Source organism: Octopus bimaculoides, chromosome 7 (assembly GCF_001194135.2).
Source record: "Octopus bimaculoides isolate UCB-OBI-ISO-001 chromosome 7, ASM119413v2, whole genome shotgun sequence".
NCBI classification, from domain to species: Eukaryota; Metazoa; Mollusca; class Cephalopoda; order Octopoda; family Octopodidae; genus Octopus; species Octopus bimaculoides.
Window position 1 is genome coordinate 82890960 of NC_068987.1, and position 9747 is coordinate 82900706.

A 9747-nucleotide genomic window follows, 5' to 3' on the forward strand; every position below is an offset into this window, starting at 1 on the left:
TTCACCAACATCTTTTCTCCTCTTACAACTGCTGTACTCATGTTTCTTCTCTACAGTAAGACACCTGTTTCTGTCCCTCTGTTGTACTTTAAACCTCTCATCTGGCATAAAGCCACCTCCTTCAATACTACACTCCCACCTCAATTGAAGGGTCTTGTGAGTTAATTGGTGATCTCATTTGTGCCAGTGCCACATAAAAAGCACCCGGTACATCCAATGAATTTTTGGGGGCATCAGGATAGGCATCAAGCCATAGAAACTATACCAAATCAGACATTGGAGCTTAATGCAGTCCTCTGGTTCAGCAGCTCCTGTCTAACTGTCCAGCCCATGCTAGCATGAAAAACAGTCATTAAACAATGATGATAATGGTGGTGGTAGTGGTGGTGATTTTGGTGGGGATTGGTGGTGGTGATGGAGATGGTGGTGGTGGTGGTAGTGATGTTGATGATGGAGGTGGTGGTTGTGGTGGTGATTATAATGAAATAGTGGTGGAGGTGGTAGTGAAATGGTGGTAATAGTGATGAAATAGTGGTGGTTAGGGTGGTGGTGGTTGTAGCAGTGGTGGTTGTAGCAGTGGTTTTTGCAATGGTGGTAGTGGTGGTGGTGGTGGTGGTGGTTGTAGCAGTGGTTTTCACGATGGTGGTGACAGAGTGCTCCTTGTATGCATTTTACGCACATATATATCTGCGTAAATGTAGATTTTCAGATTTATTCTTGTTTGGTAAGCATTCTATTTGTATTTTAATAGATTTAGCAGTTTATACCTTCTCAATGGCTAAGATGAGTAAAAGTGCTTTGTAGCACACATCTTTCAAAAGTCTGTATATTATATTAAAAAAAGCTAAAGAAACCTGCTGCTCTTACAACCTCAAAGCTCTCTGTTATTATTCTACAGTTAACAACCAGGCATGTTTTTTTTTTTTTCTAAAAGTATTCCTTTTACCTTCGTCTTAATGCTGCTAATTTAGAAATGATATTTGCACCAGAAGTCACATCCTGAATACAACATTCTGTATTCCTTTGAATACGTTCTGACAGCAGGATAATAATAATAATGATGATGATTATGATGATGATAATGATAGTGATGATGATGATGATGATGATAATGATGATGATGATTTGGCAGATGGAAACTGAAAGCCTGTCATATATATGTGCACGTGTGCGTGTATGTTTGTGCATGTGTATGCGTGTGTGTGTATGTAAATGTGTGTGTGTGTGTGTGTGTGTGTGTATAAATATATATTTATATACATATATATATATATATATATATATATATATATATATATATATATATATATATGTATAGACAGAGATAGGTGTATAGAAATCTTCATCATCATCATCATCATCATCATTGTTTAACATCCGTTTTCCATGCTGGCATGGGTTAGATGGTTTGACAGAGGTCTGGAGAGCCAGTAGGCTGCACCAGGCTCTAATCTGATCTGGCAATGTTTCTACAGCTGGATGCCCTTCCTAATGCCAACCACTTTGATAGTGTAGTGGGTGCTTTTTACATGCCACTAGCACAAGAGCTAGTCAGGCAGTCTTGGCATCGATCTCGTTTGGACGGTGCTTTTTACATGCCACCGGCATGGGAACCAGTCAGGGGTTACTGGTATCAGCCACGTTCAGATGATGCTTTTTACATGTCACTGGCATGGGAGCCAGTCAGGGGGTACTGGCATCAAAATATATATGTGTGTGTGTGTGTGTGTGTGTGTGTGTGTGTGGAGGTGCAATGGCCCAGTGGTTAGGGCAGCGGACTCGCAGTCGGAGGATCGCGGTTTCGATTCCCAGCCCAGGCATTGTGTATGTTTATTGAGTGAAAACACCTAAAGCTCCACAAGGCTCTGGCAGGTGATGGTGGTGACCCCTGATGTACTCTTTCGCCCCAACTTTCTCTCATTCGTTCTTCCTATTTCTTGAATAAAGCTGCGATGGACTGCTTAACAGCACCAAAGATCTCCGTCACCTGTCATAGCCTCCATGAGGCCCGACACTTGAACGGTACTTTTTATGTGTCACCAGTACAGGTGCCAGTCAGATGGCACTGGCATCAGCCATGGCTACAATTTCACTCAGCTCAACAGGTCTTATTAGAAAAAGATACCAATCCTATATTAATCAGTTTATAAGGCACATATTTTAATATGTGAAAAAAAAACCCCAGAAATTTGCCAACATGTCAGAACCAAATCGATCATCATCATCATCATCATCATCATTATTTAACGTCCATTGTCCATACTGGCATGGGTTGGATGGCCTGACCAGGACTGGTAAGCTGGAAGGCTGAACCAGACTCCAGTCTGATTTGGCATGGTTTTCTATGACTGGATGCCCCTCCTAATGCCAACCACTCTGAGAATGTAATAGGTATTTTTACATGCCACCAGCACGGGTACTATTACATTCCATTGGCACAGGTGCCAGTTTGCATGAAACCAGTATCTGCTATGACTATGATTTCATTTGGTTTGATGGGTCTTCTTTTCAAGCACAGTATATTGCCAAAGTTCTTAGCCTTTATATGGGCAGAAATGAATGTGAAACAAATTTTTATTGCAACATAAAAAACTACATTTAAAAAACAGCTCCTTTTATTAATATATATATATTTATAAAAAAAAAATAGAACATTTTGTTGTTGTTCATATTTTATTAATTTCATGATGATTTATTTATTGCATTTTATCTTTCACAGGAATTTTTTGGATGGCATGGTTTTCAAAACCTGTACAAAGTACAATGGGATATGATATCACCAAATAGGTAAGACAAAGTTATCTACGGCTAAGAATAATACATGACTATATAAATTTTGCATGATTAGACATCACTAATGAAACTAAATCAATGATTATCTAGAGTAAAACGAGAGGAAAAACTCCATTAATTTATTTTGTGTGAGTCTTTTTGTCCGCTTGTTTAATTTTCTTTTACCTGACCATATTTTCAGTTGTGGTTTTGTTTGTTTTTTCCTGTTTCAATAAGACAAATCAATTTAACCTCAGTACATTGACCACATGAAACAAGAATGTAAAAAAGAACACACAAAAATCCACAAAAACACAAACACAAAAATTGTATGCTGAAGACAAAACAATGGATTGTATTATCCATTCCAAGAGAAATTTTCATTAGGAACCTTTAAAATCATGTTTGTTTGTTGAACATTAACCACTAGTGTACAGTCGATGTTTTACAATGAAGACAACATTTCTTCCTTAGGCTTAAATAATGAAATAACTGCATTAGAAGACTAAATTCATTTTAAAGGGAAGATTTTCCTTGTTATGGTTCTAGCATTCCAACATGCCAGTGCTTCAGTGAAAGATAAATTAATTTTTAAGTAGTTTGAAACAAAACAGGTTTTGGCAATTTTGCCAGACTTTATAATTTTATCACAAAACATTGATATTAGTTTATATGTAATACATGAGCTGAGAGAATCATATGAGATGTAAACCTATCATTTTCAAGCTGAATGTGAAATGCTAGCTAAACTAAATATTTCTGTTTTTTTGTAAACATGACTACTTTATACATTTCGGTCTTACTGCAGTCATTAAAGTATGAAACTAGTAAGAAGAATGTTATGTTTCCTAGGATAGTATATCAATCTATATATTAGCAACTGAGGCAGTATTAATACTGAAAGATAATATTTATCTCCACTTAAACGTGGTTGTTCCATTAGAACAAGCTATACTGTGGTAGTTCCTATGAGAGAACCACTCATATTGACTTTTTTTTGGGGGGGGGGGGTGCAAAATCCACTCTTGTTTATATTGCTAGCAGAAAGATAAATCTCGGCTACACCCAGCACCAATCTTTCTTAAGACTATTGCCTAGAGTGGGGCATTTTTAAAGTCTATCACTGCATACCAAGGCAATGAAAGATGCAGGCATATTTAGACTACCTCTTCCTCTGCTTGTTGCCTCCTCTTTCCTGAGCCACCTTTACCCCTCTCATCTCCCCCCTCCATACTGATATTTACCACCGACCACACCTTCACCCTTTTCCATCACTCATTATATCCACCTCTTGCCCAATCTTTAACCATCTGTCACTCTTAGGGAATTGCCCATCCTTTTCTTCCCTCCCAAACCCTTATACTCACCTTCTTATCCCTTGAGAATACACACTAGCACTCTGTCACCACCATTTTTATCTCTCTTCTAGTTGTAAACACCTTCCCTCACATAATGTGGGGGCACGTGGCTTAGTGGTTAGGGTGTTAGACTCATGATTGTAAGATTGTGGTTTTGATTCCTGGACTGGGCAACACGTTGTGTTTTTGAGCACACTTCATTTCACATTGCTCCTACCCACTCAGCTGGCAAAAATGAGCAATCCTGCGACAGATGGGCGTTGTGTCCGGGTGGCAAATTTATGTACCATGAAACCAGGAAACTGGCCCTTATGAGTCAATATAACCCCATAAGGTAACTTTACCTTTACCCTCTATAATGCAAGGTAGCCATGTTCTTGTCCCTCTATCATACTTTAACCTTCAACACCTGACATAAAGCACCACGCCTCCTCTCAAATACACCCACTCTCTTATCAAGGTTTTTTTTTTTTATCCCTTTTCATTCTTTACTTCATCTTGCAAGTCACTTGGCAACCTCACAAGAGCTGGAGTCACAAGAAAAGCATCCAGTACATACTGTAAAATGGTTGGCATTAGGAAAGCCATCAAACCATAGAAATCATACCAGAGCTAACACTGGGGCTCAATATAGCTCTGAGTTTGTGTTGGATCCTGTTTATATCAAAATGGAGAAGCATACCAACAATTCCATGTCATTCACTTGAACAACCGTGGAAATCTTTCCCATATTAAACCTCTGGCTGCTTTGTTAATCTACAAATAAAGATTATTTATCCACCAATGCAGTGTTGAGCATTCATTATCACTAAAGCATGCATATGTGTGCGATAAGCGAAATACAGGCATGCGACTGAAGGCAGATTTACTTCTGCCTTTATAGTGCGTAAAGAAAACATTGTTGTAGGAATGTACACAGCATGTGTACTACAGCAGTCCTATGCATAGCTTTAATACTGAGATTGAAAGGCAGGGGAAAATTATGCCTACCTAATCTACAAAGAAATAAAATATTTTATATTTTATGCAGAGTAATCAGAATAACCTTCATTATTTTATTGAATTAGGTGCATATTTTGCCATAAAAGGAAAATGTTACTATCAGTCTATTTTATTCAGGGTAGGCACTGCCTAATTAGCCTACCAAGGTAGCACGTCCCTGATATATATATATATACATTTCCTCATTTAACATCTGTGTTCCATATACTTGTGTGTGTGTGTATGTGAGTGTGTGTGTGTGTGTGTGTATGAGTGTGTGTGTGCTTGTGTATGTGAGTGTGTGTGTGTATTTTCTTTTATTTTCCTTTATTTGTTTCAGCCATTTCCCTGCGGCCATGCTGGAGCACCGCCTTTTAGCCGAACAAATTGACCCCAGGACTTATTTTTTGTAAGCCTAGTACTTATTCTAGAGGTCTCTTTTGCCGAACTGCTAATTAATAGGGACGTAAACACACCAACATTGGTTGTCAAGTGATGGTGGGGGAGACAAACACAGACACATAAATACATACATATATATATATATATATATATATATATATATATATACGACAAGCTTCTTTCAGTTTCCATCTACCAAATTCACTTACAAAGCTTTGGTCAGCCCGAGGTTATGGTAGAAGACAGTTGCTCAAGGTGCCACACAGTGGGACTGAACCCAGGACCATTGTTTGGAAGGAAGCTTCTTACCACACAGCCACTCCTGCACCTACACAGCCACTCCTTGCTTATATCATTATCCTCATCATCATCATCACCATTGTTAAACAATGATGATAGCGATAATGATATATATATATATATATATATATACACACACATGTGAGTATATGGAACACAGATGTTGAATGACGATAGAGATATAAACAGACAGACAGACAGATAGATGTATGTATTTGTAAAATAGAACATTCCTTGCACACAACTGAAGAAAAGTGGAAAGGAAGAGATATGTGCATGTGTGTGTGTGTGTGTGTGTGTGTCTGTGGTTTCTGTTCTGTATTGTTCAATGAGATAAGCAGACAACACTGAAGTATTGGAAAACACATTTTTCAATCAGTTTTTGTTTTACTGGAGACATGAAATAATTGATCTGTGATTTTATTTATTTCTTTGTTTGGCATCTCTGTCTGTGAATCCATACTTTTATGTGCTTCCATGCATTTTGCACAAAAGTTTTAAATTGATTTATTATTATATTACAAAATAATAATATAATTACAGACATGGGCACGGCCATGCAGTTAAGAAGCTTGCTTTGCAATCACCTGGATTTAGGTTCAGTCCTACTGCATGGCACCATGGACAGATGTCTTCTACTATAGCCCCAGGCTGACCAATGCTTTGTGAGTGGATTTGGTAGATGGAAACTGTGTGGAAACCCATCATGTGTGTGTGTGTGTGTGTGTATTTTGCACTTGCACTGCCACATTCACTTGACAACTGATGTTGGTTTGTTTGTGTCCCCATAACTTAGCTGTTCAGCAAATTTTATCCTTAATTATATTTAAATATAGTTATATATATCATCATCATCATTTAACGTCCGCTTTCCAAGCTGGCATGGGTTGAACGATTTGACTGAAGACTGGTGAAACCAGATGGCTACACCAGGCTCCAATCTGATTTGGCAGAGTTTCTACAGTTGGATGCTCTTCCTAACGCCAACCACTCTGAGAGTGAAGTGAGTGCTTTTATGTGCCACCGGCACAAAGGCCAGTCAGGCAGTACTGGCAATGGCCACGCTCAAAATGGTGTATTTTACGTGCCACCTGCACAGGAGCCAGTCCAGCGGTACACGCAACGATCTCGCTTGAATGTCTTTTCACATGCCACTAGCACAAGTGCCAGGAAGGCGACGTTGGTAACAATCACGCTAGGTTCGAATATGCCCCAAGTATATTTGAACTAATAAGAAATTTGTAATTATATGTATATGTATAATGGCTTTTTGCATAGTTTCTTTCTCTCAAATTTCCTTAACATAGACCAGGGGTTCTCAACCATTTTTATCTATGCCCCCACCTCCCAATTGCTATTTTATTCTTGTGGACCCCCGTAGCAGATGTTTAAAAACTAGTTACATAGAGTGTTATTTACTAATGTTTCCATGCTTTAATTTGTGTAGGTTGAACTAATTAAAATGTCGAGAGAAAGAAATTCGTTTCCTGCAATACATACCAATACATATGTCGAGAGCAAATTTCTTTCAGCAGCTCTTAAAATATCATTATGGATTCCCAATTTACTATTTTGTTGTAAGGACCCCAAAAATCTAATGTGGACCCTCAGGGGCCATATGGAACCCGGTTGAAAACCACTGACATAGGCCTTGTTCAACCTGACCCTTTCATCAGAGACACAACATAAGCATCAAGTTGTTGTATAGTGGGACTGAACCAAGAACCATGTGGTCTGAAAACAATCATCTTAACCACGATTACACACTATAGATGAATAAGTATATTTAGATGTATCATCAAACATCTAATATCGTATTCTCCCATCTTTGTTTAAACATTAGTTTTGTACAAATAAAAACCAATTAAATCAATTCATTATTACACTAATTAGAGCAGATACTGTCATCTTATGTTAGAGGAAAACAATTTCATTACATTACTCGCTTGTGGTTTCATTTTCCCCAAACGTCTTGTTTATATACTTCATAGAACTTACATTTCATTGGATGCTTCTGTCGTATGTATAATTCGTATTGTTTGCATTCTGTATAATTACAAGCTGTTTATTTATTTTGCCCACATTGAAACTTGGATATTTATAGAACTTTGACCAATGTATTTGCAGGAAAATATCTTATCTAAAGCTAATCACACTTCTTGTATATCTGAGTAAAGGATATATAAAATATACTAAATGAAAGTCAAGAATCATCTGCAATTTTGCCAAAGCTTACTTTTGGTTGGCTTCACTGCTTTCAGTGCTCATGTGCTAAAAGGTGGTACTCTTGTGGCAACATAGAAGGTGGTACTCTTATAGCAACATAGAAGGTGGTACTCATGTGGCAACATAGAAGTTGGTACTCTTGTGGCAACATAGAAGTTGGTACTCTTGTGGCAACATAGAAGGTGCTACTCTTGTGGCAACATAGAAGGTGCTACTCTTCTAGCAACATAGAAGGTGGTACTCTTGTGGCAACATAAAAGGTGGTACTCTTGTGGCAACATAGAAGGTGGTACTCTTCTGGCAACATAGAAGGTGGTACTCTTCTGGCAACATAGCCTGGATATAGAAGCTAGAGGTTTTGAGGCAGTTGTCCATAGATATCTTCTGCAATAAGTGTGAATTTGAGAGAGGAATATGTTGTATAAAGTCACAATTAACTGGTCCTCCTGTATTTTTTTTTATCCAAAGCCAGGAACTTTTCAACACTCTCTTGTATGTTGATTTCAACTTCATAGTGTATGTATGTACGTATGTATGTATGTATATATGTATGTATGTATGTATGTATGTATGTACGTATGTATGTGTGTATGTATGTATGTCTCTTCTATTTTTTAATTATTATAGATCTTCCACTGAGGAGGGAGTCGATTTCCAACAAAGATACAAGGCTTCATCTTTGAGATGTAGTTTACTCAAACAAATTTACATTTGGAACTTGAGAAGAGTCTTGCATATTTTCACTGTTCTACTCACAGATTACACTTGTGATGTACGGATCAGTCAGTCAGTTTCTCTTTCTGAAAATTCCAGTTTATCCAGATTCCCCTTTAAGCATTTACTAACAAAATCTAGTGCTCCAATTATTATTGGTATGAATATGAATTCATAGCCTGGATATAGAAACTGGAGGTTTTGAAGCAGTTGTCCATTGATATCCTCTTTTCCTTTGATTTTCAAGGAGATATTTATATCTGCAGAGCAGCTAACCTCTATGATGGTACATATCTTTGTCCCTCTGTCTCAAATAACAATATCCAGCCTGTTATGTTTACAGTTGACAGAAGTTTTGATGAGAATATTCCACCAGTATTCCTTGATATATGTATGTATGTATGTATGTATGTATGTATGTATGTATGTATGTGTGAGTGCATATGTATGTCTGTGTTTTATTGTTTTAATATTGTGTTATAGTTGTAAATGGTTATCATTTATATACGAAATTCTACAAAAATCACATCTGGCTATTGGTAGAGGGGAGGGAATATTACCTTGCCTGGAAGCAGGTAAGGGTTTGCAACAGGAAGAGCATCCAGCTGTAAAAAATCTGCCTCAATAAATTTCGTCCAGTCCATGTAAGGAAATAAAAAATTGACATTAAAACTCATGATGATGATGATGTTGTTGTTGGTGGTGGTAGTGGTGGCGGTGGTGGTGGTGATGGTGGTGGTGGCACTCAGTGAAGGATACCATCATCAGTTACAGGTGTCATTTGAACCAGTTGCTGGTTGACTGCTTTTCTGATATTTGTCCAGTATCAAGTTACAGTGGCTTAAGGAAGCGTCTCTCTCTTTGTAACTCACATAGAATGATCTACGTTAAGGGACTTCATTTGTAACGCTTTGATTTTTCGATTTTACAGCTGATATTTGCAAACCTCAATGATTAAACAGAGATCTAAGATAGGCACACACACACACACACA

General features: G+C 37.8%; 1 protein-coding gene across 3 annotated transcripts in view; it reads left to right on the forward strand.

Annotated features, from left to right (window-relative positions):
• LOC128248394 (uncharacterized) overlaps positions 1-9747 on the forward strand; it is a 131933-nt gene that overhangs the window by 95818 nt on the left and 26368 nt on the right. For all 3 annotated transcript variants that reach the window (XM_052969776.1, XM_052969775.1, XM_052969774.1), the window contains one exon: positions 2720-2787. The gene's annotated coding sequence lies outside the window, so the exon portion shown is untranslated. The remainder of the gene's footprint in view (positions 1-2719; positions 2788-9747) is intronic.